This window comes from Diabrotica undecimpunctata, chromosome 9 (genome assembly GCF_040954645.1).
Source record: "Diabrotica undecimpunctata isolate CICGRU chromosome 9, icDiaUnde3, whole genome shotgun sequence".
In the NCBI taxonomy this organism is placed as follows: domain Eukaryota; kingdom Metazoa; phylum Arthropoda; class Insecta; order Coleoptera; family Chrysomelidae; genus Diabrotica; species Diabrotica undecimpunctata.
Window position 1 is genome coordinate 15,453,898 of NC_092811.1, and position 25,815 is coordinate 15,479,712.

Sequence of the window (25,815 nt, forward strand, 5' to 3'; positions counted from 1 at the left end):
CTTTGCATTGTTTCAGAAGAAAAAAATATTAATTTTAAAAATAACTTTTGGACTGGTGTAACAGCTTCTCCCTTAAAAATATGTGCTGTTTAGTATTTTCTCTATACACATTAGAAGATTAATGTTGGTTGGTTTGACTTTTAATAATTTTTTGTCCATCAATGTTTATGAGATGACAAATTTTATTATATCTGAATGACATTACTTACCTGTGTGTTAAAAAGTTTTATTAAAGGCTCGAATTATTCAAATAAAGACACGGCTGTATCTTTTGTCAAAGGAAACCTTACAAAGAAATATAAATCATTACATTATTCTAAACTATTCAGTTTTTCTCATATATAAATTCAGTTTTGGATTAATTCGAACTTAAAGAAGATATCAGCATTATTTGAGAAAAATAAAATTCTAAACAAATTTAAAACAAAGAAGATTATAGGAATTTTGAGGTTATAAGGTACAGCTGACAGATTACTACCATTTAAGTTAAAGTTGAGCCGTAGTAGGTATTATGAAACTGAAATTTTCACTTAAAATGGACTTTTAATTTATTTATTGTTCACTTCAAATTGACTAAGATCCTCCCCCTCTATCCTTTATCCTTCTTAAGGATGTAGTGACGTTATGGTATTTGACGAATGCTGTGCTGCCTCAGACAGAGAGTAACCGGTAGCGTACTTTATTGCCTTCTTTTCATGCCTTCCATTCGTCTGGTAATGTGTCTAAAGTACCTCAATATATTTTGGTTGATGATTGTGGTAAGCCTAGTATTGATGTCGACTTTTGTCAATATTGAGACATTTGTGCGATGTGCTGTCCAGGGTATGCGCATCATTCCATGATATTTATACCCACATTTCTAAGGCCATTATACGTCGTGAGTCGGAATTTTTAACGGTCCAAGTTTCTGACGCATAGGTAGCGATAGGAAAGATAAGCCTCCGTACTAGGCGCAGTTTCGTGTTCCTGGTTATGTCCGTATCTTTCCAGATTTTAGTAAGTTTGACCGTTAATGATCTGGCCATTGTAAGGCGTCGACGTATCTCTTCTTCACATTTACCATTGTTTGTGATAACAGATCCTAAGTAATTAAAACGGCTTACCACTTAAAACCCCGCTACGTTTCGTATTTCCGGCTGGTTATTTCTAATTCGATTGATTATCATTACCTTGGTCTTGTGTGCATTAATTTCAAGTCAAATTTTCCATATTTACGACTAATAGTATCTAGTCTGTTCATGATGTATTCAAGGTCATTTGTTGATGATGCTAGTACTAAAATGTCGTGTCGTGTCGATTTTTCGGCCTCCCAACATCTCCTTGCCATCCATCGAATACAATGCGCATGATGTGTTCGCTATATATATTGAATAACGTGGGAGAGATAATACATCCATGACGAACACCTCCATCCTTTCCAGTGGGTTTCTGAAACTCCACATATGTCTACTTGTTCTCTCAATAACTCTCGTTCTAAGATATGTAGTTTTCCTGGTTTTAACAAATCTGTAACGTTCCATGTGGTTATACGGTGTTTTGTACGTAGTTTTATTTTTGAGTTTCCAGTCACCAATTTCGCAGATGTAGCCTGCTTGCCCACATCCATCTGCCTGGTCGTCCATTTCACACCCGTCAACCCGGACTCGACGTGGTGCCGGTTGCTTGCCAAATCGCATAGCACTCTGTTACTTTTGTTTGTCATTTCATAACCTGCTCTGAAATATGTAATCAAGTGGTGTTCCGTTTGCCTGCTTGATCCTTATGCCGTTGACACATTGTTGGTTCATCCGCCTTCGGAGCCGATTTCTCAACTCCAGGGTAAAAGAGTGCCCTAAACACTTAGTAACTCATCCGCCCGAACCCGTTGGTCAGTAAGTGGGGGACTGATTATACCCGCCATCAGTCGGTGAAATTTTCGTCATATCTGGCTACCCTCACTTAGTTTAGCCTGCAGACCAATGCAGTTGCCCGGGGTGTGGCACGTGGAGCCATAAGTGGTTAGGTGTCTTATGAGGACCAGACATCAAGAACCATCTCCCGTCTATGACGCTCGATGTAGTCGTTCCAATAAAAGGTACTACCTCTATAACTTGTATAACTTGTACTTACGGCTTGGAGACAGTAGTCCTTGCCAAAAAATCTGCTAAAAAATTAGAAACAACGCAAAGAGCAATGGAACGAATCATGCTTGGAATATCACTAAGAGACAAGATTAGAAATATCGAGATAAGACGTAGAACGAAGATTAGGGGTATTGTGGAAGAAATTGCAAAAATGAAATGGCGCTGAGCAGGTCACGTAGCCCGATATAATGACAACAGGTGGACACGGAGAATTCTAGAATGGAGACCAAGGACGACAACAAGAAGCATGGAAAGACCTAAAAAAATATGGGTAGATCACATAAGAACAGTGGCAGGCAAACAGTGGATTAGATTGGCGCAAGATAGACAAAGATGGAAGCAATTGGGAGAGACCTACATTCAGGAATGGACGGAAAATGGTTGACAAAGAAGAAGACCTCTATAACACAACCCTACACTCCAACTAAGATAACGGGCGTTATTAAACAGACAAGTTTTTATTGATATTAATTTGGTGGGATAACATTTATGACTTTTGACATTTATGATGAATTTTGACGTTCAAAAATCATTATGAATAGAAATTAAGTATCGATCTTTATTTTTTCTGTTGTTATTACTATATTTTAGTGACAGATAATTCATGTACATTTTAATTTAAACCTGCATAGAGTAAATATATGATGACTAGAAACGAATTGATAGAGAGTAGTGAATCGATGTCAGAACCCGCTATTCTATTACGCTATTCGTGACGATGCCATCTTGTCGCGTTAGTTCCGTGACGGTCGCGTTAGCATTTTACTATAAAGAAAAAAGTAAAATACAACGCTAGTATAGAAGCTTCGCTTCAACAGGGATATCTTTATTAGTTTATTAGTTATAATTATTTAAACAATTAAGTTAATTAAAAATTCCTGCCCCGAAATTCGGATTATCATGTTGAAGAATCGGATTCAGCTGATAAAAATACATAAAAATCGGTTCAAAAATCTCAGGGTCCTTAATTGGCCACGAAATCCAGCTTTGCCACGATACAATACAACTGTAATGTTCTTTTCTTTTCAGCTAGACGTATTCGTTTCATAAGGTTAATATTTAATCAAGCTGCTCAAAGCGCTCTTTTCCCGTAAATAATAAAGCTAATGCTAATTATTAAAACTGTTTTGTTGTTGTTCCTATTGCCCACCTTAATTGTCTCTAAAACTAATATTCTGTAAAGTTAATTAAATTCTCTGCGAGGTTTGATTATGAAGCTTAAAACTTCTCACTCCCAAATATGAAAGTTTGTAATGGACCAAGCCAACAGAAATCCCCAGGTATCGCATTATAAGGCCGGTCGTAACCTGGATTGGTCGAAGTAAATTAAAAAAATGGCCTTTTGTTAATTTAACACACATATGACATTTCTGGTTATATGATATATTTGTAGGTATATCACTCTTTATTTGAGATTTTAAACAAAATGAGTTTGTTGGAGGAAATTTCACCGGATATGAAACTTGGCGTCCACAGAAGAAAGTAAAATGTTTTCAAATTCTGTATAAAATAAATCCTGAAATTTTAATTTTTAGGAACGTGTTTAATCATGACACATTTTTATTATATTCACATTCGCATGAAAGTTTACCTTAGAAGAATCTTTATGCGAGTTTCTAGTAAAACTATTCCCGGGTTTTGAGCTACCGTCGAACATGTTTAAGTTTTCCAGTATTGTATAACGCTTTTTTTAAAATTTAGTATATGTATATATCTACTTCATATATCTACCGAGGGGATTGCGGTTAAGTCTCGTTCACTTTCAAAAGCTCGTCGACTTTGAAAGTCCAGTTTTTTCTCTAGCAAAAATACGAGAAGCGTCTCAAAGGTAACTTGAGCAGATAGTCTAACATTTTTTATTAAATCCAGTGTTTTTTTAATCGTTACATAAAAAGTGAATGTCGGTCAGATAGCCAAGTGGGCTAGGCGGCCAATTCTCATTCGCTTCACTGTCGAATGGTTACAGTGTACAGAAAAATAAAAAAGGCTAACACAGCAGTTTAAAATTCTAGATGAATCTGCGGCTTAGACTAGAATATGCTGGTGTTTGATCGGCCTATGGTGAAGCAGTAAGGCAAGAGATAAGGGCTTGTGGCCCGGTAAGACTCCTCCATAGATCCCTACCGGAAGGGCGTGGCGCCTAAATACCGGTATATATATATATATATATATATATATATATATATATATATATATATATATATATATATATATATAAATTTAATCTTTGCAGATAAGTTAAATAGTAAACTCTTAAATATTGGGGAAATGGGGAAATCTGCAAGAAAGACTTTAATGAGTATCAATTGTTTCGCCGAACGTTTTCGCCAAAGAGAATTAATTTGGCTTCTTCAGGGCTGAAAGAGAATAAATTATAATTAGCTACCATATATTATCTATTAAAAACATTATTGATCTTACCGTAACTTAGAATTGTAGAGTTAGAATGTTAAAAAACTTTGTTCGTAACAACATAGTGGTGTTTTTTGTTACTATGTGCAAAAAAAATTTTTTTTTAACGTTGGAAATATATGGTAGCTTTGAACTTAAAACGCAAAGGTTTACCCAAGGTTAATCGAAAAATCCAATGTAACTACATTTAAAAGGAGGTAATTCTTTGAATTGTCGGCAATAACTAAATTTTGATTATTAGAAAGAGTTAAAAAACTGGATAACTTCAATGTAGTGTATTCTATTTCATGTGGTTCCTGTTCAGAAGGGTATGTCGGTCAAACCAGCCAGAAACTCACAAAAAGAATAGCTTTGCACAAGAGTGATGTTGTGAGCAAGCCTACTAGTACAGCTTTTAGCCAACATATTAAGAATACTGGACACATTGCTAACTATGAAAATGTGGAAGTACTAAAAAGGGTTGACAACCAATTTAAGAGAAATTTTATAGAAATATGCTATGAACTGTAAGAAAGATGTTGAAAACTTAAGTTGTATTTATTCCTTTTTGCTTCAGCAGGACTTGACAAGATGTAACAGGTTGAAAAATGGAGGTAACTTATCACAACATACACAGATGACCTGCCTGCACTTGAGAACAGACTTCATTTCCCTGCTATTTTGGTTCTTTAAAAGATTTTTTTCAATTTCCATGTTATTGCATGAGGTGCAGATGTAAATATAACATTGTTACATATGACATCTAGATATTGACAGAAATCAGAAACATTGTCATCAAAAAAGAAGAAAAATTCTTCTTTTCTACCTTAATTGAAGATGCGGTTTTTGTTGGGTTTTAGATGTTTTTGTGTTGTATTTGTAAAAATACCCTTTCGTGTTGTAATATTTTTATTGAAAATTTTAAATTTATTTTTTAATATTTTTAACATATTTATGACAGTGTTCTTCACCACTAGGACTAACTGAACATTTTCAATGTAGGTTTTTAAATTTTAACTTCCACCATTTGTACTAAATAAGTTTTCCATTTATATCCTGATGAAAGTGACAGCATATCACCGAAAATTTCACATTTAGAATAAAGTTCTACACCAAACTGGCTTATACCATCTCTAGCCGATCCTTATTATATATGTATATGTATATGTATATATATGTATTTCACGGTTAGATGCTTGTACCGTATCACAAACAAAAAATTTTTTGATGTGTTTTTTGTGAAGTGACTTAATATGCTGTATTTTATTTCGAAGTTTTTAACTTTTGAAGAAATTTTGTATTTTTTCACCAATGGAATCCCTATTCAGTAACAGTAATTTTAAAATTGTTGACCATAGCTCTGATGATGGCGTTGTAAGCTGAAGTAGCTCAGCTAAGATTTAAATATTTTACACACTTTTAAAATACCTTTCTTTTCCATTCGTTCACTTAAAGAAGAGAATAGCTGATAAATAAATGTTTTTTTGGAATTTCCATGTAGAATATTAAAACTTTTAAATCTATACAATGCTTCAAGTCGATATTTTATAGAAATTAAAAGAGTTATCTGATATTCTTAGCTACAAGGAGTTAATTTAAAATGTTCCAAAATTTGGATTATTCAATAATATAATTTATATCACTTGCCTTTCACACATGTGTTGTGTTTTGTTTCTTGTTTTGCAGATTATAAAAGTTATTAATTAAACTTTCCAATTCAATCAGATTTGTCACATGTTTCGAGAGGTTTTATATTTGAAACTTTTAATTTGTACGCGACAGATGTTGAAAAAGTTTGGCGTTTCAATTAACGCCTAAACCAAAATAATAAAAACAACTATACAACTGGCAGAAATTAAGGGATATCGGCTTCGGTTAGTAAATATCAGTTTGGTTTTCAATAGCTTTTGTTATTTCGACCAATTCACGAAAATATTGGCATCGGGAAAGGATATTCTGTATATTTTACAGATTCCATCGCTAACCAAGTTTAGACAGATTCGACCCAATAATTAAAAGTATATTAATATATTGAAACAAAATAAATATTCACAGTAAATGTCAACATATAAGAATTCTACTATTATGTACCTATTATACGGTCGATATCTTTAGTACCGTCAAAAGGAGACACTTGCGCGTCTACCTAATAAAAATAATGTTTTTAAGTGTCGCAGAAAAGAAAAAGTAGTACTACATGTATAGATCGTCCGATTTTTAAGATACACTAAGAACAACTTTTTTTCTCGTATCCAAGTAATATACTTTGTATCGGTAATATATTTCAAAAATATTTTAGACGAAAAAAAATGATATCTGTACATTTAATAATCAATCAAGCATCACTAAAATTACCAGCTAACTTTCTTCTTTACGTGCCATCTTCGCGATGGAGGTTGGCAATGATCATGGCTATTCTGATCTTAAAGCGGCTTTCACACGTCTCGTCCGTGGTAGCACAGGCACGTCTGTGCTGGTGCGTCGTCTCCATCGAGAGTCGGTAACATCAAAAGTGCGGTACATGCCCGTGCGGAGCGCGTCCTTGATTTAACAGACAAGTGCAAGTCAGAAGTTGTTCATTCGCTGACACCAGTAGTTGTCTGTAGTGTCGTTAAAGTTGTTTTGCACTTTTTGGCTAAAAAATGGAATGGACAAACAAGTTATTTTTGATTTTTTAAATTTGTATCAACTAACTACGGTGCCAGAGCATAAGAACCGGAACGATATATACGATGCATGGAACCGAATAAAAAATCAATTAAAGAATAGTACTATTTCGATTAAAGACTTAAAAAAGAAGAAAGACAATTTAATGTTGACATACAGAAGGCGAAAAACAAAAGTAGAGACCTACACACACTGTCACGGATCGTAGGAAGAGCTCTGTCTAGGGTACGTTGCCGTCCGTGCTCTTCGGCTGTGCGCGATGATCTGTAGAATCGTCGATCGTGGGAAGCCGCTGTTAGATGCTGCCGCTCTGAATAGTTCGATTGATGTGCATACGTACAATTCCTTCAAGTTACGCAACCGTGAGATTCTTCTCCTTTCTACAGTTCCCTTGCCCTAGATTTTCCCTTGTATAATTAATTGAACTATGTTGTATCTTTCATTACGCACAAGATTCCCCAGATATTGAAGCTTTTATGTCTTGATGGTCTCCAATATTTCCATTCTTTTGTTTATTCTTCTCATGACTTCGTTGTTTGTTACATGCTCGGTCCATGATATCTTCAGGATTCTTCTATACACCCACAGTTTAAATGCTTCCAACTTTTTAGTAGTCGACGCGTTTAAGGGTCCATGCTTCTATTCCGTAAAGCAGAGTCGAGAAAATATAACACCTTGCTAGTCTAACTCTCAAGCCTCTTTCTTTAGAGTAATCGTTCGTGTGATAAATTATTGTGAGAAGATAATTGTAGTTTTCAATTTATTCTAAAGTTTTCCGTTAATTGTCAGGTTTTAATCATTATTTTGGGTTTTTGATATCCTTATAAATTTAGTTTTCTTGATGTTTATTAAAAATCCATATTTTTCTCCCTACTCAACTATCTTGTTTATTGGCGTTTGGAGGTCTTGTCGGCTATTATGATAGTATTGTCCGCATATCTAATATTGTTAATTGGTGCTTCATTGACCTTTATTCCTGCTTTTTTTCCCTCAAGAGCTCTTTTTATAATTTCTTCAGATTATGCATTAAATAGTAGTGGTGACAATATACACACCCCTGTCGCACTCCTCTTTTCACTTCGAACTCTTCTGATGTGTGTTCATTAATGCGTATGTGTGCTTGCTGTTTATAATATAGATTTGTTATAATTCGAAGGTCATTGTATTGTAACCGTTTTGCTCATTAGCTCTTTTTTGTCGGTAATTAAAACGACACCTCTGAACAGTTCGACCGAACTGTTCAGAGGTGCCGTAAACAAAGTCAAAATAGCCTTGTTAATAGCCAACGTCCGAAACGGATAGGGCAAAGGAAGAAGAAGAAGAAGAATTAAAACGATCAAAGTATACATAGAACTGCTTATGCTTACTCTACTTAACTAAAGGGCAAATATTCAGTGAGCATTGGCCTTTTTATTTTTAAGTCATTGGAGATTGGCCTTTACAAAAACATAACTTTAAAAAATTTGTTGTTGTTGTAATGACCGATGAAGCCCTTCTGTGTATTATTTTAACTGAGTTTATTGCAAGTAAAGCTAACACATATGTATTTAAGCCGAACTAAAAAGTTCTTGGGCTTAATTAAAGACTCCGGGAAAGTTCCTAATAGAAATAAAAATGAAAATGGTAAGTACTAGTCACAAATTTTATGACTATTTCATTTGATTTGGAAAAATGTTTACCGACTTCCTTGTTGAGAAATGGTGTATCGTTTTACAGAAGACAACTGTGGGTCTACAATCTAATTCTTTATAAAACAGATCATATTAGCAATGACGGGATTTTTTTTATGGAACGAAACTATAGCAGGATTCAAGTTCTGGCAAAATAGAAAGATTTATGTTGCTATAATGTTCTGCAAGATTTTAAAGGAGCTACCAGATACAAACTCATTATTTAAGATAAACCACTACTTTATGGAGCCAGGGCACACCCATATGCAGGCCAGTACGATACATGCATTTACTTAAAAAGTCAAAAAAACTACTATAGAAATCGAGGTGCCACATTACAGACAAATTTTATTAAAGCACTTTACAGAAAAAACAAACGTTTTTTGTTACTTAAAACAAACAAACTTACTTAAAACTTAAACAAACAAACGTTATTTGAGGTTGGCCAAGAAATATTTTTAAATTTTGGAGTCCTAAAAAATATGTAGGGAAATGGATTTGGATTTTTTTATAAAACTGACTTTAATGATAGTGATTTTAAAAAAGTGGATCTCAGAAGTGGATCCATGCGAAATCGAGATAGTATTACATTTTCTGAGCAGGTAAAACCTTTAAACGTCGAACAACTACCAATAGCCAACCAAAAATATGAAGATTTAATACAGTTCTTGCCGTACATTAGTGATCATAACAAAACGTATTTTAAACGGTTAAAACGTTCCTCAAGATTAGATGCCGATGTCTATCCTGCTTAAAAATACAGTAAAATACAAATATTTTGTTTTTACAGGAAACTATGTTATTTTTTTAATACTTAATTAAACGAATTTTGCAAAATACATACTTAATTCCAGGGCCAGTCTCCAAGAAAAATTACTATTTTTTAATTTTTAATGGACCAAACTCCTTTAAAATTCAAACTTACTAAGCAATAGACAACACAATATTTAGTAATAAAAAGTACTTTTTTTTATTTTTATTTATCTGCATCAACCGCTAGGGTTATTAGCGGTAGGTTTATGATACAAAAACAGAAAATAAGATACATTTTAAAATAATTCATGACTTACAACAATATGGTATTATGTACATGTATGTAAATATAACAAAAATTAAATCACAATTTATTATAGAGTTTACAGTAATTTAAAAAAGACAGAACTTTATTGAATTTTGTAACCAGTGCTTCTTTCAGGCTGCTGGGTATCTTCAATATCGCCTTGGCTGAGGTGTACTCTGGACATTCTATTATTATATGGTTGACTGTGAAAGGTGTTTGGCATCTTTGGCACATTGGTAGGATACAATGTCAGACACAAGTCGGAGTCTGCTGATAATTACCTGGTCTTTTCGTTTTGGTGGTATAGGAAGATTTTTTGAAGATACGTCTGGTTTGATACTTTTAAGATTTGTGTTTGTTTGATCCCATATTTCTTGCCAGATTGTATTTATATGAGTCTTGAATAAAGTCTTAGTATCTGATATTAGTATACCTGTTGTAGTCGGAATGTTCACATTGTTTATTACTTCAAACGATGTTTTGTCTGCTAGCTCATTACCAGTTATTCCGACATTGGATGGGACCCACATAAATGATATGGTTTTCCCAGAAAATTGGAGCTGTTGCAACGCGTCTTTAATTAGGAATAGATTGATGTGTAAAGAATGTGAAATAAAGAAGATGAATAGTAAATAACTTAATGAATCTGATAATATTAGTATTTGTTTTTCATTTGTGGTTTTACAATGATTTAGTGCGTCAAGTATTGCTTGGAGCTCTGCGGTATAAATACTACAGCCGTCAGTTAATCTAATGGCAGCAATTACGTTTTCTGATACAGTAGCAGCTGCTACTCCATTGCAATCTTTGGACTCATCAGTGAAGAACAATTTATAAGTGGAATATTTGAGTAAATTTGCATGATACTGAAGCCTGACCTCAGCAGAAATGTGTGAATGCTTATCATGATTAAGTAAGGAGAGGTCTACTATTGGTAAAGAAACTGTCCAAGGAGGTGTCTGGTATATTTTTATGGGTGCCAAGGTGATTTGATTGATATAATACGGTAATCTTTTAACGCGTTTATAAAATGGTACTGTCTTGGTGGTGTAATTTGTGTATTGTTCTAGTGATTCTTCCTATACTAAACTTGCAAGAAAGGTATGATCCTTTGCGTTTAGAATTTTTGAAGCGTAGCATAGTGATATATATTTTCTTCTGAGGTATAGTGGCATTTCTCCTGCTAGCACTTGAAGGCTTCTTATTGGAGTAGTTCTAAAGGCTCCAAATATTAGTCGTAGAGATGTGGTTTGAATAACATCCAGTTTTTTTAGTTGATTTTTATTTCATAACAGATGCATCCGTAGTCGAGTTGGCTTCTTATTAATGCCTGATATAAATAAAGAAGAATTTTAGTATCTAAACCCCATTTATGATTGGATAAAACTCTTAGTAAGTTTATTCTTTGTTGACAGGATTTGATCAAATTGTTGATATGTGAAGTCCATGTGAGTTGTGAGTCAAATATTACACCCAAAAATATGATTTCGCGGACTTGTTTCAGAGAATGACCATTTAGATACAAGTTTAAGTTGTATTCTGCTCTTCTTTTGTCAAACATTATTACTTTAGTCTTCTCAGTTGAAAAAGTTAAACCAGTCTCTAAAGACCACATTTCTAAGCTGTTTAATGTTCTCTGTAAAATTTGCGTAGCTAGTTCTATATTTGTCCAATATCAAATCTTCAGAATTCATATCCGAAATTGGACAGTATAATTTTATCACCCAGTAGACCGAATGAATCTATTTGTTATTAAATACACACACGTAGTTAATTAGGTTACATACACATTTGGTCAATTATAAATAATAATTTGGACATCAGTCAAAAGTACTGACAAAGTTAAACAATTTACATAAATTAAATACACATATCACGCTAGGTACGCGAAAAATATTGACCCAAATAGAATTTATATAAAACTAATATCTCTTGACTAGAGAAGCATTCAATCAATATTCACTCAACGAACATATAGTCTTCAACGATCAACTTCATCAGTCTCTACTCAAAGTAATCCCGGGTCTACACCCATAGTGTACGTCTCAACAATAAACTCTGCTACTATTATTTGGTGTTTCCATTACAACAGAACGAACATCTTCACTGAGCCAACGAAGGGAATTTGTTCATGGTCCTATCGAGAAACAGAATACTTCAAGGAAGTTTGAGAGAGCCTATACAGTCCACGCCAGCAACACCCTCAGTAGCAGAGAGAGACCACTAGACCCGGGAGAACGAGAGCAGTACCAAAGCCAAGAGCCATACTAGAGCCGAGAGCAGTACCAGAGCCGAGAGCAGTACCAAAGCCGAGAGCCATACTAGAGCCGAGAGCGGTACCAGAGCCGAGAGCAGTACCAAAGCCGAGAGCCAGACTAGAGCCGAGAGCAGTACCAAAGCCGAGAGCCATACTAGAGCCGAGAGCGGTACTAGAGCCGAGAGCGGTACCAAAGCCGAGAGCCATACTAGAGCCGAGAGCGGTACCAAAGCCGAGAGCCATACTAGAGCCGAGAGCGGTACCAGAGCCGAGAGCAGTACCAAAGCCGAGAGCCATACTAGAGCCGAGAGCAGTACCAAAGCCGAGAGCCATACTAGAGCCGAGAGCAGTACCAAAGCCGAGAGCCATATTAGAGCCGAGAGCAGTACCAAAGCCGAGAGCCATACTAGAGCCGCAGAGCAGCCAAAGGACAGGACCGATTGCAGAACCCACCAGAAGCGAGGGATACTTAACGTCTAAGAACACAAAAAACCGTAAGTTTTTGAATAATTACAAAATCTTCCAACTTTTACAATCTTACAATTTAACAAGTTTTTTTTTTTATTACAATTTAACAATTTAGAACAACAATCTCCACTCTATCAATCGTATAATAATGTACTTTAGAATGCATACCATTTAAATAATACAGAGAATTGATAAAACAAAAATAAACGTCATTCACAACTATAATTAACTAAACAGTAATTTTGTATGACAATTTGAAAAAAGAAACGTTCATACATATAGCTTGCTTTTAATTACAATTAAATATTTTATTTCGAAAAATTAAAATAATTACGTAGCAAATAATTTCATTTATTTTGATAACAATATATATATATATGTATATATATCATTATAAGAGTGTGTGGATTACACCTTGACCTACCTCAATGCAAAGAATAGCACAGCAGGCAAGGTCAAACTCATATTTCGCTAAATTGCACATTCCGATAGAAAAGAAAGTGTTATAATACAGGTATAATTATTTAATACATAACGTACATTTAGTATTGTCTAATATATTTACCGCTGAATGTAAAAATTTTTAAAATAATCATGGAGAGTCTATACGTTAAGCAAGCGGAAATAGGAACAGAAATAGTGAAACTCGTTTCAAATACAAAAAAGGATTCCCAATCTCGGAAAAATCAACAATACATCCGGGATAGACAAGAAAAATTAGAAGAATATTGGGCAAAATTTTTAAATAACCACGAAAAGCTGCTAGAAGGGGGTATAACGAAAGAAAAATATTTTGAAACAAAATACTATGATCAGGTATTTAAGACATACATTGAGGGGAAAACCCTGTTGGAAGAATATGGAAGGGTGCTGAAAAGAGGAAAAGCACCGAAAGTAAAGGAGATACAGATAAGAAAACAAAGAATCGAGGAATTATTACGGCCAGAAAATGAACAAGACTTGCAGGAGGATGAAGAATTGCAGTCAGAGTTAAGAGAATACATGGAAAAGGTGAATACACTAATGATTGAAGCAGCAGTAAATGAGGAACTGGACGCTACAGATATTGGAGAAGTAGAGAGAATAAATCATCTAAAGAGGAAAGTCAGGGAAGTTTTAAAGAAAATAAGGCCAGGAATGCAACGGCCAGAAAGCACACAGAGGAGGGACGGTGTGACATTGCCGCAGGTAAAAATCCCTGTGTATGAAGGCAGATATGAAACGTGGAGAACTTTCCACGATCTGTTTACTAAAGTAATACATGAAAACGACCAGTTATCAAACGCAGAAAAAATGCAGTACCTAAAAACTCAAGTAAGAGGGGAAGCCAACAGAATGATACAACACTTAAACATATCCGAGGCCAACTACGAAGTGGCCTGGAACATGCTAAAAGATAGGTATGAGAACCCAAGGATGATATTGTTTAAATTAATAGACAGGATGCTACTAGCGCAGGAAGTAAAGGAATCTTCTGCTAGAGCATTGAAATCACTACATGACACCTTCCACGAAAGTCTGGAAGCCATAGGAGGGTTAGGAACAGACACGGAAGCGTGGAGCCCATTGATAGCCCGAATTATCATAACGAAATGGGACAATGAAACTAGGAGGCTGTACGAAAACCACATTGGAGACAGTAGAGAGATACCGACGTACAAATCGACACAAACATTCTTACAGCGAAGATTTCAGACACTGGAACTGCTGGAGTCAGAAAAAAGACAAGAGAAGCAAGGAGGATATCTTAGGAAACCAAGAACACATTGCGTGATATGCAACGGAGATCACGGAGTACCGAACTGCAGAGAATTTCAGGAACTCAATGTAAGAGACCGGAACAGGATGATAAAAGAAAAAGGATTGTGTACAAACTGCCTAGCACATAAAAAAGAAAAACAATGTTATTCACAATATAGGTGCAGACACTGTGGCGGAGACCACCACCATATGTTGCATTATGAAAAAGGAAACACAAGCAACAAAAGAAACTCCAATGAAACGAAACGAGAACAAACACAAGAAAGAAATGGAAGAGATTCAAACAATAGAAGAAACGGGTACCAAGCTGATAGGTACAGAGGAGGAAATAATAATCCATACAACGCCAGAGAACAAAATAACGGAAGGCGAGAAAATACACAAGATACCAATGGGCCTAGGAATAGCAACGACCAGCAAAGAGGGCAGAATTCAGTAAACTGTGCAAGCCATAAGGAAGGTGAAGCATTACTAGCGACAGCTGTGGTACGCATAAGAGATGCGAAAGGAGATTCACACATAATGAGAGCACTAATCGACCAAGGGTCACAATGCGCATTTATAACGGAACAAGCTGCGACGACGCTAGGAACAACAAGGAAGCCCATACAGGCGACCATATCCGGGATAGGCTCGTCAGGAGAAAAAACAGCCAACTGGAGTATGAAACTTTTAATCGAAACTCATTACGAAAGTGACTTCGAGATGGAAATAGAAGCACTAGTACTACCGAAGATAACAAGGAATTTACCGGAAAAGGATATAATTCTACCGGACTATAACGAGAAAAATGCAATACTGGCAGATCCAAGATATTACAAGGTAGGGAAGATAGACTTACTACTAGGAGTAAAAGAATACAGTTACATATTGACAGAAGGGATGCACAGAATAAGTAATGGACTCCTGAGTCAAAACACCAAACTAGGATGGATAGTTTCGGGAATAGCACGAGAAAGGGAGAATATAAAAGCAGAAGTATGCTGTATGATATCAAGACAAGAAATGGACGTACAAATAAAGAACTTCTGGGAATTAGAAGAAGTAAATCAGGATACAAGTTTCTCAGTGGAAGAACAAGAATGTGAAGAACTGTATCGACAGACTGTAAAAAGGAATGAAGAAGGAAGATACGAAGTAAAAATTCCGTTTAGGGAAGACGTCGCAAAGTTAGGAGAATCTAAACAGCAAGCATTCGCCAGATTGATGCAACTAGAAAGGAAGTTTGCAAAAGACAAACAGTTAGAAGCGAGTTACAGACAATTCATGGAAGATTATGAAAACCAAGGTCATATGGTAATAGCAGAAAACCAGGGAGATGGGTACTACTTACCTCATCATCCAGTGAGAAAAGAGGACAGTACTACAACGAAAATAAGAGCCGTGTTTGATGCATCAAGCAAAAGCTCATCGGCAGTAAGCCTGAATGATATTATGCACACAGGGCCGAAATTACAACAAGACTTGACAAATATACTATTACAATGGAGATCCAATAAGGTAGCATACTCAGCGGATCTGGAAAAAATGTTTAGACAAATCAGAATGGCAGAAGAAGACCAAAAATATCAAAAAATTTTGTGGAGAAAGGACACAAAGGACCACATACAAGAGTATAACTTAACGACGGTGGCATACGGCACGGCCGCAGCACCCTTTTTAGCGTTAAGAACAATACAACAATTACAAGAAGACGAAGGAGCGAGGTTCCCGTTGGCATCGAAAATTGTAAAAGAAAACATGTATGTAGACGATATACTAGGAGGAGCTGAGACAGTGCAGGAAGCAGAAACAGCCCAAAAGGAATTAATACAACTGTTCAGAAAAGGAGGTTTCACTCTTGGAAAATGGTTGAGCAACGAAGAAAAAATAATGGAGAACGTACCGGAGGATATGAGGAACGTAGACTCGAAGGCATTCAAACAAGAAGAAGTACGGAAAACGTTAGGAATACACTGGTCACCTAAAGAGGATATAATCACATTCAAAATAGGGATAACGACGGCAAAGAAAATAACGAAAAGACACGTACTGTCAGAAGTAGCAAAACTATACGACCCACTGGGATGGATAGCACCTGTAGTAATTCAGGCGAAAATGTTCATACAGGAATTATGGGAGCAAAAGACCAGTTGGGATAAAGAATTAACTAGCAACCAACAAAGCAGGTGGAATACATACCAGGCGCAATTAGTAAATCTGGAGAAAATAACATTGCCCAGGTGGAACAACTTAAGCAAGATAAACAGAGTAGAACTGCATGGATTTGCAGATGCGTCTATGAAAGGATATGGAGCGGTAATCTACTCAAGGGTATTAGGCCCAGAAATTAAAACGAATCTAATGATAGCAAAATCGAAAGTCGCACCATTGAAAGGGAAAACGACGTTACCGAGGCTCGAGCTGTGTGCCGCGGTACTACTAGCAAATTTAATGAAGAAAACCCTACAAGCATTGAACAGGGAAAACATTGAGGTATATGCATGGTCGGACTCAACGATAACCCTGGCTTGGATAAGGGGATCATCAAAAAGGTGGAAAATGTTCGTCGCCAACAGAGTAGAGGAAATAAGACGCGTTATAGGACCGAAAAATTGGCATAAGGTAGATACAAAGGAAAATCCAGCGGACATCCTCTCACGTGGAAGTACCGCATCAGAATTATTAGAAGCAGAGCTATGGTGGAAGGGACCAACTTGGCTGACTAGTAACAAAACTTTAACTCAGGAATCAGAAGAAATACCAGAGACAAATGAGGAGGAAGTCAAAACGAAAATAACGGTGCACACGACAACGATAAAGGAGGACATATGCGAGAGATTCTCAAATTTAGAAAGAATGAGAAGAGTACTTTCATATTGTAGGAGATTTGCAGACAAATGCAGAAAAAAGAAGGACAATGGACAAAGTCAGCTTACAGTCCAAGAATTAGAGGAAACGCTATTAAAGGTGATAAAGCACACACAGCACGCCTACTTCAAACAAGAAATAAATAAGCTGGAGAAGAAACAGCAATTAGACAAGAAAAATAAATTAGCGTCATTGGTACCATTCCTGGATAGACAAGGAATTCTAAGAGTCACCGGAAGACTGAGACACACGAATCTAAAGTACGGAGAAAAACATCCGATAATTTTGCCAAAGGATAGTGCATTAACAAAGTTACTTATAACAGATAGTCACGCAAGAAATCTACATAGCGGATTACAACAAACACTACAGTACATAAAAAGGAAATACTGGATAATCAACGGCAGAAGAACCGTGAAAGATCATCTAGCAAAATGTTTAAGGTGCAGGAGGTATAAAAGCCAAGCAGCACAACAATTAATGGGAGATCTACCGAAAGACAGAGTGAACCCGAGTCATCCCTTTACTAACACAGGGATAGATTATGCCGGGATAATAAAAATAAGTACCACGAGAGGCAGAGGACAGAGGAGCTATAAGGGCTACATCTCAGTATTTGTGTGTCTGTCAACGAAGGCAGTACACCTTGAGGTAGTAAGCGATATGTCTACGGATGCTTTCATCGCAGCGTTCAAGAGATTTACGGCACGCAGAGGACAGTGCAACAACGTATACAGCGATAACGGAACCACATTCGTAGGAACAGCAAATTTGTTGAAAAAAGAAAATCAAAAAATAGATGACGAGATAAAACAAGGATTACTGGCACTAGGTACCCAGTGGCATGTCATACCTGCATATGCACCACATTTCGGAGGATTATGGGAGAGCGCAGTGCGAATAATGAAATATCACTTGAAAAGAATCATCGGGGAAACAGTTCTAACATATGAAGAATTGAGTACGGTGCTGGCACAAATAGAAGCATGTATGAACTCGAGACCATTATGTGGGTCATCAGAAGACCCTGAAGGGAAAATAGCCCTGACACCAGCTCACTTCCTTATAGGGAGAGAAATTATATCACCAAATCGGGAAGAAGAGCTTACGACTTATTTGAAGATGCCGACGAGGTGGAGATTAGTGGAGAAAATAAAAAGAGACTTCTGGAAAATTTGGAAACAGGAATACCTGCACCAATTACAACAGAGAAATAGATGGCATAAGGCGCACCCTAACATAAAAGAAGAAGAAATAGTTATAATTAAAGAAGAGGATACACCTCCAGGCAGATGGCCATTAGCGAGGGTAACAGAAACACACCCTGGAGCGGAGGGATTAACCAGAGTAGTAACAGTGAGAAAGGCAAACGGGAAACTGACTAAAAGACCCATACATAAGCTAATACGACTGGAAGAAGAGAAACAGGAAAAGCCGAAAAAGGCAGCAGCACTAAGATGGAAGAAAATACTAGTAGCTATAATGTTTTTAACGATGTTAAAACCCATAAAGGCAGAACCGTATAAAATATATAATCCGGTACCAGGATTTTTCACAGAAGACCTTGGAGAGGTCGTCATAGACCGGGGAACATTTCGAATAAAGGTGTTACTCGAAAAAGGAAGAATTCGAACAGAGCACCAACTAATAGGAAATATGATACAAGGCGTACGAGAACTGTGTCATGAGATAAAAATCGTGAATTGTAAGGATATAATAGAGAAGTTAGAGGAAGGACAAAGAAAGGCGGAGTCAGTAAGCGAGGGGTTGACAGTAGAAATAAAAGGAAGGGAAAGAAGAGGAATATTAGGAACAATATTAACCTCAGTATTTGGAGTCAATGACGAAGCCTACAGTAACATTGAAGCATTAGATAATAACCAAAAGGAGCTAATAAAGGGATCACAGCACCAGGCGAAGATAATGTTAGAAACAATAACATCAATCAATCACACAGAGAACAGGATAAACGAGCAAATGAACAAGTTTAACAAAGCACTAATCACAGGTCTACAAGAAATATCTAAAGGACTTAACGAAGTAGAAGACAAAGCACAAAAACTAGAAACCGAATATAGCACGTTACGAATACAAACGATAGCATTACAAGTTATGGACTTCATAAACGAATATACTCAATTTTACGAGGGAATATTAAACCTTCACTATAACCACGGACACTTCATTGATATAGTGAAACCGGGTCAAATAACCAAATTAATAGGGAAAGCAGGGCAGATACTGCCTCAAGGGGTCGAAATACGACGACAACCCATTATAGAAACAGAAGTCAGTCATGACGACAGATATATAACAGTCATCGGCTACTTCATAGTGACAGGGAAAAATAAGTACAGCATGCTCAAAGTCACGGCCATACCACTTAACGTTGAGGGGTCGGTGTTGCGCACATTTGTCGCCCCAAGGAATCTACTGGTCGTAGATTATAACACACTGCACTACTTCGAATTGACCACGGAAGATAGAGAAAGGTGCTTACTGTTGACAAAGGCGCAGATAGCGTGCTTACCAACGGCTATAAGAAACATGGATACCCAACCAAACTGCATACTAGAAGAAATTTATGAGCGATCTAAGAATAGCACATGTCCAGTGGTAGCCAGGACAATACAGACAGCTCAATGGAGTAAGATGGGTACTCCCAACCTCTGGCTAGTTATCACGCCAGTCACGATACACATATCCATTATTTGCGATGGAAATCGGAGCGAAAGAGTACTGGAACGAGTCACATTCCTGAAGCTTTCACCCAAATGTATCGCCCAAATGAAAAATATTACATTACTCCCCACTAGCAGTGGGGTGGACAGAGCAGTGACGAGTTACCTGAAGTCGCCAACTGGTGGCGAGGACACCCCGCAAGTTTAACACGCCTCTAAACACCTACCTTGACATACCAGGAGGAGAGCTACGTCATGTGTTACTTGAGGAGGAGAGTCTGGAACAAGAAATGACGCATACGCAGTGGCGATCGATTCACGAATCTAATTGGCATTATTTTGTGGCCACCGGGATCATTACTATAATGGTAATAATTGGGATACTCACGTTGTGGAAGTACCGTCCTGTTGCACGACTATGTCGTTCAGGGAATCCACAAACTCAGACTAACGAACAGGAAGTACCTGTATTAGTTAGTAATCGGCACAACAATGTACGGTCGACTTCCCAAGTTGACATCCCACTTTCCACATTTTCATCCAATTGCCCTAATTTTAATCTAGAGATAGAGTCGGACATTGATAGCTAGGGTACGGTTGGAAGATTTTGATTATTCTTAAACTATTTATAATTTATCATGTTTGAATTTTACTATGTTATGTAATACTTATATGTAAACTTTGAGTATTGACACTTGGGCCAGATTGCCCGATTCCGCAGTATGTCCAATATCAAATCTTCAGAATTCATATCCGAAATTGGACAGTATAATTTTATCACCCAGTAGACCGAATGAATCTATTTGTTAAATATATTAAATACACACACGTAGTTAATTAGGTTACATACACATTTGGTCAATTATAAATAATAATTTGGACATCAGTCAAAAGTACTGACAAAGTTAAACAATTTACATAAATTAAATACACATATCACGCTAGGTACGCGAAAAATATTGACCCAAATAGAATTTATATAAAACTAATATATCTTGACTAGAGAAGCATTCAATCAATATTCACTCAACGAACATATAGTCTTCAACGATCAACTTCATCAGTCTCTACTCAAAGTAATCCCGGGTCTACACCCATAGTGTACGTCTCAACAATAAACTCTGCTACTATTATTTGGTGTTTCCATTACAACAGAACGAACATCTTCACTGAGCCAACGAAGGGAATTTGTTCAATATTTTTATTTTAACATAAATATTACTAGATCATCAGCAAAAAGATTAGCTTTTACGGGAAGCTCTATGTGGTTTGTTTTATTATTTATCGCGATTAAGAATAATAGTGGACTTAAGGCCGATCCTTGAGGAATTCCATTATGGAGTGATTTCGATGTTGATATGAATCCATTCGTTTTTACTTGTATGGACCTGTTTTGAAGAAAGTTTTTGGTGAAAGCGAGAAAGTTACCATCTTTTTTCCAGTTTTTCATAATTTAGAGGATATAATGCTTCCATGTTGTGTCGAAAGCTTTTTTGATGTCGAAAAATATTGCAATTACTTTTTGTTGATTTGTAAATGCTTTATGAATTTCGGATTCTAGTGCAACAATGTTATCAGCTGTCGATCTGTCTGAACGGTATCCGCTTTGTATTGTAGTAAAAAGTTTTTTCTTTTCCAAGTGCCATTTTAGTCAGTTCTACTTTTATTTTACTTGAAATTTCGTTATTAGTATTTAAAAATCTATTTTACCTAAATTTAAAATTGTTATTTTAGTTTTCCTGAAACTTAAATTGCTTATTACTTAAAACAACGAAAATGAGGTTTGGTCTTTTTAATACTCAGGTCCAGAAATATCGTCAAATATCATGTATCGTAGTATCAAGCCGCATATTTGTAAAAACAGGAATTTTGACAGGAATCCAATATGAGCGTATTTAAAAAATTGGGTGTTTGTTTTACCACGTCGTTCTTAATCAACTTCTAGAATTCTGCATGTTGCTGTCAATATTGTTGCCTACATTTTTTCGACATTAGGTACTTTTTGGTATATTCTGTATCACAATGGAATTATTGTTCTATGTTGCACTATAATCTCACCCTATAAGTAAAGTTGACTTAACGTTTCACCAGAGAAAGATTTTTTTTAAAATAACTTACAATTTCTGACCAGTTTTGTTTTTAAAATTTCAGATTAAAACGTCTGATTTTAGACGAATTCTTACGTTTTAATTGAAGAATGTTTAAGCTCTAAAAACAACTACAAAAATATTAATCTGTGTTATAATGGGTAAAAAACAAGTTTAAATATAATATATATCATGAATATAAAAGCAATAAAGTCCAAAAATTATAACGTTATCAAGCAACCATCGTGTTTTTATTACTCATTAATATAACTCTTTTTAATCAAAAATTACCACTAAAACACTTCAAGTGCTATAAAGCTGGTACATTTTTTCCTAATATCGTTTATATACCAAATTTTTATGTTAACATGCTTTTTAGTTGTCACTGTTTAACTTCATAAATTTCCTTGGAATATACACAACACACACACAAAGCAATAGAATATGCAAATATCGCTGGGCCCGAATATAATTTTCATTCTGGTACACGCAACATGTAGGCCCCGTGATTTCCTTAAACTGACAAAAGCAACTTGAAATAAATAGCCTGCTTCCTTTGCGAATTTTAGGCGGAAAAGTTGTTTTAAAGCACTGTTAATGTTTTTGTGTTTGGTTAAAACTTATTTTATGATTGACAAAATGAAGGATTACATGTAACATCTAGAGGTTTATGATAAGAATGACATGAAATAAATTAAATTAAAATGGAATCTAGACATTTTATTATTAGAATACTATAAATACAAAATTTATACAATAGGTTAAATAATATCCTTCAAAATATTAACTAGGTATCATATCAAAACATATCCCCGTCAACTAACCACACTATATCTGATTTGCTATCTGCTCATCACATACGAACACACAGCATTAAAAATAATTTTATCGGTAGATAAACAAATCACTTAACAAAAATCTGCCCATTTCCTGTATTTCTTCTCAGTACTCCCATCTCTGCCGTTTTCAGTAGCCTTTGCGTTGTGGCTATGTCAGGTCGGGCGTAGGAAATTTCGACACTAAGCAGGTAGCGACTAAAATTTAATGGCAATTTTCGACACCAGTCCCAATTCCCGTTTTTATCATACAGGTATATTCGACACCAAATAAATATAGCTGCGACATAAATAAAATACCATAATTAATTAATTTATTTATTTTAATAAAAGTAATGTGCATTTTATTTCTTTATAACTGTAATAATATCTAAATATAATACAACTAGTACCTAATTTTTGTACATTTTACCGTTAATATACTTGTATACAATGATTTATTTGCGATTATAGGAATGATAAGATACAGCTTTTATAAAATCTAACCTACGTATTTGTTGGGATCGTAGTTTATCCATCATTTTCTCCAAAAATGCCAATTTAGCCTTAACAGTAGTATCTTTGATTTTTGCTGGTATATGTAAACTATTTATTTTGACATAAGTGTCTACTTGAAATTCTTTTAACTTTTCAATAAAAATAAAAATAGAAGGATGTGTTGAATAAAAAGAAGAATTAAATCTCGAATGAAAGGATTCACAGGCATTTGTGGTCCTCGCAATAGACGGATTCTGATTAGACCATATGTGTGGTGGAAATAGAGCGCTATCGAAAATGTAATTTTCCAGTAAATAATCTGCATATATATCAAGTGTTGCGTTTATAGGTTTATATGACATTAAATCATAAAGAAAGCATTCTTCAACTTCTGCTGGATTTAAATAAGTTAAACCAAACGTATGCCTTAACCATTTTCCAATTTCTGAATTTGTATCCTTATATTCTTGTACCAAACCCAAAGATTGAATTTTTGTAAACCAGTTTTGGTGTAAGTGAAAACGGCATCCACTAATTTTTGCATTGGGCCACATATACAATAAAGCACACTGAATTGCTTTTTCAAAGTCCACAAATATTTCAGTTGGCTCTAATGATAATTGAAATGTTTTAAAAATCTTAGACCTTAATAAAGAAAATAAATTTTTGTATGTCATTGACAATTTGTCCTTTAACAAACAGTATGCTAAAGGAACATAATGTCCATTTTCCAAGCCATGTATAGTAAATAATTGGTGAAAATATTTGGTACTGTATGAAAATGTACCATCCATATACAAAGTTTTTAATTTACACAACAAACGAATATTTGTCTCGCATGAAAATACAATTACATTTAATTCAGGATGATTTAAAAACAAAAAACTTTCATTGCGACAGGTTTTAGGAGAATAATTACTAACCGCGTTATAGACTTCTGATATGCTTTTTGGTAACGGACCTGGTAACAGTTTACGACGACAGTTGTAAATGTTCTTTCTTATGCTAGCTACGTCAGGAACCGTCAGCAAATTGGCATCACACTCAGCAACAGCAGTTCTTGTAATTTTGGCAGGCTTTTCCGATATGTCCTCTTGGGCTTTTATTTTACATGCATTGGTTACCATCTTTACTTCAAGCTTTTTTGGATCGGCTTCATGATTATGTACCAAATCACTTCTTGTGATGGTGAGGTCCTCACAGCCTATTGTAAACACTTTTGCGGAACACTTAGTGTTTCTTTGGATGCAGCGCCTAAATATCTCGCCGCTTTTTAACACTTTCTGTTTCGAGAACGAATGATGCTCCACCACTAATAAATCTCGACCACGGGAACTTTTTATCAAACTCATTTTTTAAATATCCGTATACGTGCACAAGTCAACGTCAAACAAGAAATAAATTACAACTGAAACAATTTAGTCACAAGTACACAAGTGCCACGCCCCCCGCCGTGACAATAAATATTGGGAAAACCCGCTTGTCCTGCTTGGGTGCAAATGTCCATCGCCGCTAATTACCTACCTACCTGCTTTACGCCGCGGTGTCGAAATTTCCTATAATAAAATTTGACCCTTCGATTACCCCAGGTACAAAGACAATTTGGTGTCGAAAGTTCGCCTGCCGGTCAGGTCTTGTTTCTGAGGCATACGTCATTATTGGTCTTACAATGGCTTTATAAATTCTTGGTATCCCGTTTTTACCTGTTGCTTTGCTGTTCTTCAGGTTTTCAAGTAGTTTCCGAACTTCCTGTACATTTATATTAAGTTCTTCATTTATGGTAATTTTTGGTGTTTTCGGTTCTATCGTCGTTTGTTCTTCCTCTGTATAGAGTTTATTTACGTAGTCAATCCACGTATCCTTATCTACAATAAGTAACACTCCAAAATTCAACAAAAAAAGACTTACAAATAACTAGTAGTCAAAAGACAATTTTAGAAAACGAGAAAACAATAACATCAACAGGAAAGTCACAACATACTTTCTCTCTCTTTAAAATTTTTTAAAAAATTTTTAAACTGTTTGTCCTTGTGTAGTGTAGTGTATGCCCCTGAAGATGCTCTAGGAAGCGAAAGTACTTGGGCAAGATTAAATTAATAAAACTGTGCTCGATATCTGCCTTTTATTTGATCAAAGTTCATTTATTCGAGCATTCAACCTTATATCAATACTATTTAAAAACCAGATGATTTATAGACAATATATTAATTAATCTTTCGGGGTTAAAACAATTGAAAGAGCATAAATATTTCGAGACGCAACCCATAAATCAATACGTTTTTCTGAACCTTTTGGCCCTTTCCCCACACCAAGCTCTCGTAAATTAAACACTGAGGTTTTATAATTACAGCTCCCGACATTGGCTTATAAATGAATTAATGTAATTTAGAAGCAATTTTACAGTAAATTTGCAATTATAAATTTGCTCATTTAGGCATTTATAATTACAACGATAAATAAGTTATTTATATCGATTTGCGACGAATT

General features: G+C 35.6%; 1 protein-coding gene and 1 long non-coding RNA gene across 4 annotated transcripts in view; one reads left to right on the plus strand and one right to left on the minus strand.

The window, feature by feature from the left end:
- The window catches only part of LOC140449583 (uncharacterized), a 584,439-nt gene that overhangs the window by 244,885 nt on the left and 313,739 nt on the right, over window positions 1-25,815 (plus strand). The window lies entirely within an intron of this gene.
- The window catches only part of LOC140450134 (uncharacterized), a 40,952-nt gene continuing 22,192 nt past the window's right edge, over window positions 7,056-25,815 (minus strand). Inside the window, exon 3 of the long non-coding RNA XR_011951967.1 lies at window positions 7,056-7,149. This is a non-coding gene — a long non-coding RNA (uncharacterized lncRNA). The remainder of the gene's footprint in view (window positions 7,150-25,815) is intronic.